Source organism: Bos mutus, chromosome 25, assembly GCF_027580195.1.
Source record: "Bos mutus isolate GX-2022 chromosome 25, NWIPB_WYAK_1.1, whole genome shotgun sequence".
Lineage (NCBI taxonomy): Eukaryota > Metazoa > Chordata > Mammalia > Artiodactyla > Bovidae > Bos > Bos mutus.
The window spans coordinates 32,867,694-32,878,628 of NC_091641.1; the positions used below are offsets into that span (position 1 = coordinate 32,867,694).

The 10,935-nt window shown below is 38.5% G+C and overlaps 1 protein-coding gene across 4 annotated transcripts in view; it reads right to left on the reverse strand.

Moving 5' to 3' along the window:
- The window catches only part of ATF7IP2 (activating transcription factor 7 interacting protein 2), a 76,622-nt gene extending 70,410 nt beyond the window's left edge, over positions 1–6,212 (reverse strand). For 3 of the 4 annotated variants that reach the window (XM_070363175.1, XM_070363174.1, XM_070363176.1), the window contains exon 1: positions 6,109–6,212. The gene's annotated coding sequence lies outside the window, so the exon portion shown is untranslated. The remainder of the gene's footprint in view (positions 1–6,108) is intronic. The other variant, XM_070363178.1, reaches the window with a different exon arrangement.
- Between the last annotated feature and the right edge of the window lie 4,723 nt (positions 6,213–10,935).

A 10,935-nucleotide genomic window follows, 5' to 3' on the forward strand; every position in this document is an offset into this window, starting at 1 on the left:
ATGTTCCCTTGGTATCTCTAATTTTCTTGAAGAGATCTCTCATCTTTTCCATTCTGTTGTTTTCCTCTATTTCTTTGCATTGATCGCTGAGGAAGGCTTTCTTATCTCTTCTTGCTATTCTTTGGAACTCTGCATTCAGATGCTTATATCTTTCCTTTTCTCCTTTGCTTTTCGCTTCTCTTCTTTTCACAGCTATTTGTAAGGCCTCCCCAGACAGCCATTTTGCTTTTTTGCATTTCTTTTCCATGGGGATGGTCTTGATCCCTATCTCCTGTACAATGTCACGAACCTCCGTCCATAGTTCATCAGGCACTCTATCAGATCTAGTCCCTTAAATCTATTTCTCACTTCCACTGTATAATCATAAGGAACTCACTTATTAAACCTAATAAATTCTTTTGAACTTCCTGCTGCTGCCGCCAAGTTGCTTCAGTCGTGTTCGGCTCTGTGCGGCCCCATATACGGCAGGCTACCAGGCTCCCCCATCCCTGGGATTCTCCAGGCAAGAGTACTGGAGTGGGTTGCCATTGCCTTCTCCTCTGAACTTCCTATATTTGTACTAATTATCATTTTCTTACTGCATTAGTTAGAACCTACAGTGGTCATGTATGAATGTGAGAGTTGGACTGTGAAGAAAGCTGAGTGCCGAAGAATTGATGCTTTTGAACTGTGGTGTTGGAGAAGACTCTTTAAGAGTCCCTTTGACTGCAAGGAGATCCTGCCAGTCCATTCTGAAGGAAATCAGCCCTGGGTTTTCTTTGGAAGGAATGATGCTGAAGCTGAAACTCCAGTACTTTGGCCACCTCATTGGAAGAGTTGACTCATTGGAAAAGACTCTGATGCTGGGAGGGATTGGGAGCAGGAGGAGAAGGGGATGACAGAGGATGAGATGGCTGGATGGCATTACCGACTTGATGTACGTGAGTCTGAGTGAACTCCGGGAGTTGGTGATGGACAGGGAGGCCTGGCGTGCTGCGATTCATGGGGTCGCAAGGAGTCAGACATGACTGAGTGAACTGAACTGAACAGTATGCTATGAATAGGTATGCTGTTAATGGGTATCGGTCTCTCATCATCAATCCTGAAGAGGGTATGTGGTTTCACTAACACCATTAAATATAAAATATCCTTCTATTCCCAGAAGATTTTATCATTAATATATTTTTGATTTTATCCTTTTCATATGTTTAGATGATCATATAACCTCATTTTCCCAATTTGTATCATATTGGTTGAGCTCTCAAAATATTAAACCTAGATTATTCCTGAAATAAATCTCAGTCAGTCATATGTCCTTTTTAAAAAAAATTGCTTCATGTTCCTGTATTCAACTTGGTAACATTTTGTTTAGGAATTTGTATCAATATGACAAGAATGATGAGTCATCAGGTTTTAAAATCAAAGTTATTCAGGATTCATATAAAAACTGTTAAAGTCTTTTTTTTTTTTTTAATTCTGATGAGTTTGTCTTTGCAAGTAGTATTACTCCTTCCTTAAATTTTAGAAATAATTCATCATAATGCCATCTGGGCTTGGAGTTAAGTTTGTGATAAAGGTTTTAAATTATGAATGAATTTTTTAAAATACAGGATCATCCATATTTTGCCTTTCTCTGTTAATTTTGTTTCTCCATACTTCAAAACTTAACAGAATTCCTGGTTTATAAGGTTCTTCATAATATCCTCTAATTACACTTGTAATGTAATCAAGATCTGTAGTGATGTCTCTTTTTATTCTTGATATAAGGGATGTGTTTTTTTCCTTTTCTTGGTCACTAGACTTTTATCCATTTAATCAATAATCTCATAGCACTGACTTCTAGTTTTCTATTACATGTAGTGCTCTAAACATTTCATCATTTCCTGTTAGTTTTATGATTCAAGTTTTTCTTTTTTCTGGGCTGAGTCTTGTTGGTGCATCGTAGGCTTTCTCTAGTTGTGGTGGGCTGTCTTGTTGTGGAGCACAGGCTCTAGGGCTCAAGGGTTTCAGAATTTGTGGCAAGTATGCTCAGTAGTTGTAGCTCATGGGATCTAGGCTAGTAGTTCTGGTGCATGGGCCTAGTTGCCTCATGGCATGTGGATCTTCTGGACCAGGGATTGAACCTGTGTACCCTGCACTGGCAGGAGGATTTCAAGCCACTGGACCACCAGGGATGCCCAATGATTCAGTTTTCTTCAGGTCTGATTTTCTTCTAGATTAAGACGAAAATTTAGATCTTTTAATTTTCAGTCACATTCCCGTTTTCATTTTTTTCTTTTGCATTTAAAGCTACAAAATTTCCTAAGCTCTACCTTAGTTGAGTCTCATAAATTCCAATAAACCCTCTTGATTCTCATTTGAAATACTTTCTAATTTCCATTGTAATTCCTTCTGTGGAGGTAAATAATGATCTGTCCATTATTTAGAAATACATTAATTCCCAGGGAATTGCAGATTTCTAAGTTGCATTTTTGTTGTTGAAGGTTAGCTTCTTTTAATTCCACTGTAATTAGAGAATCTTCTGAATAATTTCAATCCTGTAATATTTGTTGAGGCTATTTTCATGGCTAATTTTTCCAAAAGGTCCACCTGTATCTGAGTAGAACACATATTCCAACATTGCTGGGTGCAGTGTTATTCTATGTCGATGTCAACCAGTTCAAATTTCTTTGCTGTGTTGTCCATATTCTTCCAGCTATTAAGAGTGTTTTCAGAGTGGTCTACTACTGTTGTCAATTTGTCTATTTCTTTCAGTTAAATCACTCACTCCACCTTATAAAGTTTAAAGGTACGGGTACATAAGGATTGCATTTATTTTCTGTACTTCTGGTGGTGGATTGGTTTTCTTCATTACAAAATATCTCTCACTTGGGTTGCTTCTTGTTGAAATTCTACCTTAATATATTATCAATACTAAATAAAGCACAATTGTTATATTTTACATTTAAATTATCAAAATGAATCTAAGATAGGTTGTATAACTTTAAAAAAGTTTAAAAACACACACATACTCACACAGTTCAGGAGCCAGTATTTAAATCAAGGATCTTGAGATTCAAAGAAATCTCCTATCACAAGTAAAAATCAGATACTATGATGTGACAAGGTTACTGTTAAGGGATATACAGTGATCAAGAAAATGACAAAACATGACCAACTTGTGTCAGGTCTTACAATGAGCATGAATATTATTACTACTCTAACTGTGGTCCACGGACCAGCAGCATTAACATCTAATAGGTGCTAGGAGAATTTTGCTTTTACTTAAAAATTTTCTTTATCAATGTAATAGCATAAAATTAAGCAGTATATAAAATGTTCACAATGAAACAGCTGGTTGTCAATACTCACTCCCTATGGCAATCACTTTTAATATAACTTTTTAAAAATTAATCTCAGTATTTTAAAATATGCTCACTTGTATTTCACTTGAGTTACAAATTTTTATTTGTATAGGACCACTATCATGGTCCTATACTTACAGATGAGAATTTACCTCTTTTCTATACCTATACACTTTTTTCATCACATATAATTAAATCAATACTTGAGTTGTTACAAGCAAATAACCAGAGAATCATGATTGCATTATCTTCTTTGTATTTCCTTTTCCCTAAAGCTATCAAATTTTATCTCCAAATTTCCTACAAATTTAGCCTTCACTTTTTTCGAACTCATCAAAACTGCCATATACCAACATTCTCCCTTATTCTCCACTCGCTTTTAGGTCATGTTTAAAGATCATTTCTTCAGCAAACATCTTTCCCTAAGAGAACTACTTCTTCATCTGAATTTCCCATTAGAAATACATATTTTAGTCATGATCTTTGTGGGCTGAGATGTGTCTTATTTTTAAATTCTCAGCGAGATGCTTTTCATGTAGAAGCTTTATTTAATGCTGCTACTTTTTCCTTAATAAAAAGGACAAGAACAGACCTCAGTAACTTTGGCAGTAACTATACCATAAGCAGCACTATACACCGTAGAACCTCAAACATATACTAATGGTACCACTTGTAACAGATACTATAATACCTCTACATAGTTTTCTATATACAAACCCCTTATACCTCTAGAAATTTAATGAGAAGTTCAAATTTTCACATTATATTCAATTATCTACCCAACTGAGAGAGTTATGGTTACTTCCCTCTAGATATGGCCTGACTACAAGCTTTCTGTCCTACTTAGATCGGTAAAGCTAAAAAGGGATACAAAGTTACTTGACTCTATACTAATGCATTTGAAAGGTATGGGTTGAGGTTTAATTAAGCCTCAGAGAATAGAATAAGTATTTAAATGATGTAAGAATATGAGACAGAATAAGATAGAATATGGTTATTTGTATTTTATATGTAATAATCTCATTTAACTTAATGAGAATACTCTTGTGCATTTAAAATCAAAGTATATTTTTATTTTTAACAACTATGTTATTTAAATTTGATTACATCAAATGAAATACATCTGTACACACCCACTATAACAGAACTACATGATATGCACAGGCAACAATGCAGGGATCATGCAATATTTTCAGACCAGAATTCAAGATTCTATGTAGCAAGTAAATACAGTAGAATTGAAGGTTGAGGTGAAGTACAAGAGTCAATAAGCAGAGCAGAAAATTCAAGATGTACCTAGATACACCAGTTCTTAAAGGACGCAAATCATTTCCAATAACAAACTGTTCATGCATTTCTGTTGAGGTAGAAGTCAATCTTAGGATGTAGTCTGTAAAAATCTGCAGATAAGACTGAGAGTTAAGTAGATTAATTTGCTTATGGTCAGACTCAACATTTCCAAAAATGTATTGATAGATGAACAAACTAAGACATACTTCAGGAGAGCTGAATTCAGTGTAATTAGTCCTTCAGTCAGACGCTTCATTTTTGTTTTTTCAATAGCTTTCCTGTGACATAAATTATCTTGAATGTTCTTCCCCATTTGTTTGGCAAATACTTATGTCGTCGATCATTTTACTGGCTATAAGTAAATATATGACAAAATCATCATGAAGAGAGTATTAAATCCCAATGTAGTATAACAGCCCGCTTAACTGGATTTCACATAATTCTTCTACTTTTTAACATTTTGTTTCTAATGAATTATTCTGTACGATCATCTTTTCCTAGGTCTTGACCATACTCAAGTCTTTAGAGCAGTGAATACTAGCTCTTCACAAAAGAAGCAACACGTGCTGGCTTACAATGTTGGAAATTTCATCTTCAACATAGCAGTTTTCCAAGCACAGTGAGGTTTTAGAGAGAAAAAAAGCAAAATAACTGCTTCCTCTGTACAGAACACATTCTTGAACTTTGCCAAAAAGGAGAAAGTAGGTGGGAGAGGGGCGTTTGGAGAAAGTAAGTAGGGGGGCGGGGGGGGGGTGGCGAGAAGCAGGATATGGTCTTTTTTTTTTTTTAATTTACTTAAAAATAAACTGTGTTAAAGAACCACGCCTGCTGGTACACGGCTTTCATCCTTCAATCACAGCATCCCTACATGGATGAGCTCCACAGGTGTACGTCACACGTTTGTGCTCCAGGTGCTTTAATTTAAAAAGGCATTTGGGCATCAAATGTTCTAGTGCCTTCGAACAACATACATCAAGGAAAGCCTCCCCGCCGCCAGGACAAGAACACAACTTCTGGCCCCTGGTTTCTTCAGATAAATTATAACTAAAACAACTCCTGGAAATGTGGCAACGGAATCCCAAAGATGGGGAGGGGAACTACATTTTCTCCGTCAGTTTCTAAAAGTGGTCCCGTCAGGTCCCAAGCTTGTACTTACTCGCCGAGTACCAAACCCTGAGGGGACGTGCCTCTGCGACCCCGACTTGCACACGCGGCCGCCCGCCACTCCCGCTTCGCTAGCCGCCCACTCCGCTAGCCGCCCACTCCGACAGCTGGAGGAGACACGTCCTCTCGCCCTTCGCCGGCGTTTACCCAGCCAGGTCGGCGCTCTAGCGACTCCATAGACTCCTTGGAGTCAACCCCGCCACAACCGCCCAGCTCGCGCGGGGCTCCGAGGCTTCCGGGGACCGGCCCTCAGGGAGGCACGCGGCGCCGGAGAAACTGCCGTCCCGGCCAACCGCCGCTCGCGCGGGGCTCTCGCCCGGTTCCAACGTACCTAGAGCGGCGCCGCGCTGGCCGCTTCTGCACAAACTCTACCTCCGGGGACTGCAACCGCCGAGCACAATGACGCTCTTCAGGAAAGCGGCCGAGGTAAGTCTCTCTGCGCCCACCTCCGACGGACTTCCGGCCAATGGCGGAGCGAACTTGCGGCAGCCCAGCCAATCAGAGGCGACCTGTTGGAAGGGGCAGGTAAGTGGAAGTCGGCTGAGGGGTGCAGAGAGTTCGCCTTCAGGCAAGCGACTTTCTGTCAGCGTGTTGCGTCACTCGCGAGTCCCGCGACTAGCCTCCTGAGCCAGGCCTTGCATTTGAGTGACTGAAAGTTTTCCGAAAATCACTTTTTACAAAAACAGGCGGCTCGTCTGCAGGCATTTAAAGTTTTAAAATACTTAAATAAAATTCTGTAGATCTCAATTTCGGTTTTTTTGACAACTTAAATTTTGTGACACAGGCCAGTGGTCATATTTTCTTGCGTTGCCTAAACGGATTTGCCACGCTAGGCCGCGTCAAACGTCAAGAGACCTACTCCGCTGCCGATAACCTCTTTTTTAGCGATTAAAGTGAATTATCTAATTAAGCACCCTCGATCTAGTTTAAGGCCTCCTCATCACGGAGGACAGAGCTGCTTATTTGTACTAGTAACTACTGGCTACGAGAAAAAAGAGCAAAAATTGGACGATCTAGAAATAGATTATTCATAGAAATAGGTACTGTAATCCAGTTGGTTCCCAAAAATGTGATCCAGGGATCCCTGGAGGTCTATAAGGTCAAAGCTATTTTCTTAACAATAGGAAGATGTTATTGGCCTTTTTTATTCACATAATCTCAAGAAGTTAAATCGAATTTTCCAGAAGCTTCTAGAAAATTAACAAGTCTTTTGCTACAAGTTGAATGCAGAAACGAATATAAGAATCCAGCTGTTTTATGTCAAACACTAGGGAAACTGGAAAAAATGTAAAATATTGCCATCCTTTGCACAGTTTTTTTTTGCTTCATAAAATAATTTTTCTTCCGTTTTACTGAGATATAATTGACATACAGCCTTGTATAAATTTAAGGTGTACAGCATTACGATTTGACTTACCTAGAGAAATGATTACCACAATAAATTTAATGGACATCCGTCATATATAAATACAAAATTAAAGAAATAGAAAAAGTTATCTGTGTGTGTGATTAGAACTCTTAGAATTTACTTTTTAAAAACTTCATGTATAGCTTAGTTTAGTTCAGTTCAGTCACTCAGTCCTGTCCAACTCTTTGCAACCCCATGCACTGGCCCACGCCAGGCTTCCCTGTCCATCACCTACTCCTGGAGCCTACTCAAACTCATGTCCATCATGAAGGTGATGTCATCCAACCCTCTCATCCTCTGTTGTCCCCTTCTCCTCCTGCCTTCAATCTTTCTCAGCATCAGGGTCTTTTCCAATGAGTTGCTTCTTTGGATCAGGTGGCCAAAGTACTGGAATTTCAGCTTCAGCATCAGTCCTTCCAGTGAATATTCAGGGCTGATTTCCATTAGGATTGACTGGTTGGATCTCCTTACAGTCCAAGGGACTCTCAAGAGCCTTCTCCACACCACAATTCAAAATCATCAATTATTCGGTGTTCATCTTTCTTTATAGTCCAACTGTCACATCTACACATGACTACAGGAAAAACCACAGCTTTGATTAGATAGACCTCTGTTAGTAAAGTAATGAACTTGCTTTTTAATACGCTGTCTATGTTGGTCATTGGGAGAAGGCAATGGCACCCCACTCCAGTACTCTTGCCTGGAAAATCCCATGGACGGAGGAGCCTGGTAGGCTGCAGTCCATGGGGTCGCTAGGAGTCGGACACGACTGAGCGACTTCACTTTCACTTTTCACTTTCATGCACTGGAGAAGGAAATGGCAACCCTGTCCAGTGTTCTTGCCTGGAGAATCCCAGGGACAGCGGAGCCTGGTGGGCTGCCGTCTATGGGGTTGCACAGAGTCAGACTCGACTGATGCGACTTAGTAGCAGCAGCAGCAGCAGGTTGGTCATAGCTTTTCTTCCAAGGGCAAGCGTCTTTTACTTTCATGGCTGCAGTCACCATCTGCAGTGATTTTGAAGCCCCCCAAAATAAAATCTCTCACTGTTTTCATTGTTTCCCGATCTATTTGCCATGAAGTGATGGAACCAGATGCCATGATCTTAGCTTTCTGAATGTTGAGTTTTAAGCCAGGTTTTTCACTCTTCTCTTTCACCTTCATCAAGAGGCTCTTTAGTTCTTCTTCACTTTCTGCCATAAGAGTGGTGTCATCTGCATATCTGAGGTTACTGATATTTCTCCCAGCAATTTTGATTCCAGCTTGTGCTTCATGCAGTCTGGCATTTCACATGATGTACTCTGCATGTAAGTTAAATAAGCAGGGTGACAGTATAAAGCCTTGATGTACTCCTTTCCGGGTTTGGAACATATAGCAGTGTTGTTTGTATTTAGCATGTTGTATGTTACATCCCTATACTTATTTCTCTTATAACTGGAAGATTGTACTTTTTGACTTGGTTCATCTTATTCCTGCTGCTTCTCCACCCCTTTTCTTGCCCCCCCCCCACCCCACCCACAAATTTGATCTCTTGAGAAAATAGCAATTTTGAATATAGTTAAAGACTACATATAGAGTTGCTGAGAGAGAAGGGTGGTGTGAGAGAAGCATGGGACAAGTGAATTGGAACTGGATACGGAATTTAGAATGATTTCAGTCACATTACTGAAATCAGGGATGATTGTGGTAACATTATTACATCCTTATAGATGTCAACTGAAAAAAATGTACAACCTGAGAGTTGAGAAGTATGTTTTATTTGGGGCTTTACTAAGCATGTAAGCCTGGATACAGCCTCTCAGATAGCTCTGAGGGACTTTTCCAAAGAGGTAATGGAAGAGCCAAGATACATAGGAGTTTTTACAAAAACACAAGTAATAATTTAGGCTTTGTGGGCTACCAGGTCTCTGTTATAATTACTCAGATCAGCTCCTCTAGTGTGAAAGCAACCATAGGCAATATTTAATTGAATGAGCATGTCTGTGTCTCAATAAAACTTTATTTACAAAAACAGATAGTGGCTCTGATTTGGTCAGCAATCCATAATTTGCAGAACCCCAACAGTCAACAACATGGCGGTGATTCACATTTATGTTTCTTTTAAACATTTTATAACTATAGCTTTTATATATAGATCTAAATCAATGTTGAGTTACTTTTTGTTGATGGTATAAGGTAGGATCAAGGTTCACTTCTTTGTTCATGCTATTTTTCTCATTTCAATAACATTTTTGAAAAGACTGTTCTTTTCCTTCTTTGAATTGCTTGACATATTTACCAAAAAGCAATTTAACCATGTACAAGTCTATTTCTGGACTCATTGTTTGTTTCTATTGATTTATATAATTATCCTCATGCCAATATCCCATAGTTTTGATTACTGTGGCTTTATAGTAGGCCTCTAATTTAGCGAGTATAAATCCCCCAACTTTGTTCTTCATTTTCAGAATTGTTTTGCCTATTCCAAGTCCTTCTCATTTCCATATAAATTATAGAATCCACTTGTCACTTTACATAAGAAAACCGCAGTGATATTGATTTTGAGTGTATTGTATACATAGATAAGTATAGAGAATTGACATCTTAACAATATCAAGTCTTCCAATTCATGAGCAATTAACATGTATATGTATAATTTTTATTAAAAATATTAGTGGTAATCTTCTGAGGGCTGAGATTATAGAATATTTTTGTTCTTTTTACTTCTCTGTCTCAAAAATATTATTTAAAAATATTTAGTTAGACCAAAAAAAGATACTAATTTTGGTTATGCAACAACTCAATTTAATTTGAATGATTCAGAGACAAGTAACTATATTAGAAAAAGAGGATAATTGTTTCTTTCTAACTAAAATAGAAGATTCATTACCAAAAGAAAAAAATTATTTGATGATGTGTCCTTAGCAACTAAATTTTTAAAAAGCAACTGAAGAAAAAGAAGAATGGGAAACTGCATATTCATCACACCATGAAAGCACCATCATCCAAATAACTTTTTTATACACTGTGAATTCATAATCTATTTTCTCTTTTGAAAGCAAAAGAAATACACATTTCTAACTTTCCCCATTGAAAAATCCAAGAAATAATGACCAATCTAATGGCAGTGAACTCCCCCAAGGTTCAGTCTATGTGTTATTTTCCACTCCAAGAAGCTTGAGCTTCTGAGAAAAATAGTTGATTCCAGTTCTCAGCAGGAAAGTACAACTTAGCCTGGAGCATCGAGGGGAGGGGAATTAAATTTTACCTTTTAAATGGAGGAGTATTCTAGAAATTGTGGGCTGATTTTAAAATCATCACCACAAACCCATTAAATGATTTTGATTTTTTAAAATATACCCAATGACTATCTGTATGCATTGTTATGAAACACAAACCATATACAAGCGTATTCTATACAGTAAAATTTGAAATCCCCTGTTTGCATCTAATGGCTTTCCTGATGGCTCAGTGGTAAAGAATCTATCTGCAATGCTGGAGCCACAGGAGACCCAGGTTGGATCCCTGGGTCGGGAAGATCCCCTGGAGGAGGGCATGGCAACCCATTCCAGTATTCTTGCCTGATGAATCCCACGGAGAGGAGCCTGGTGGGCTACAGTCTCTAGGGTTGCAAAGAGTCAGACACAGCTGAAGCGACTTAGTATGCACTCACGCATGTTTGCAATTAAACTTACCTACAATCCCACTCTAAGCTTCCTACCATGACTTTACAGCTTTTTTCCTACTTACACGCATATATACACATATCTGTT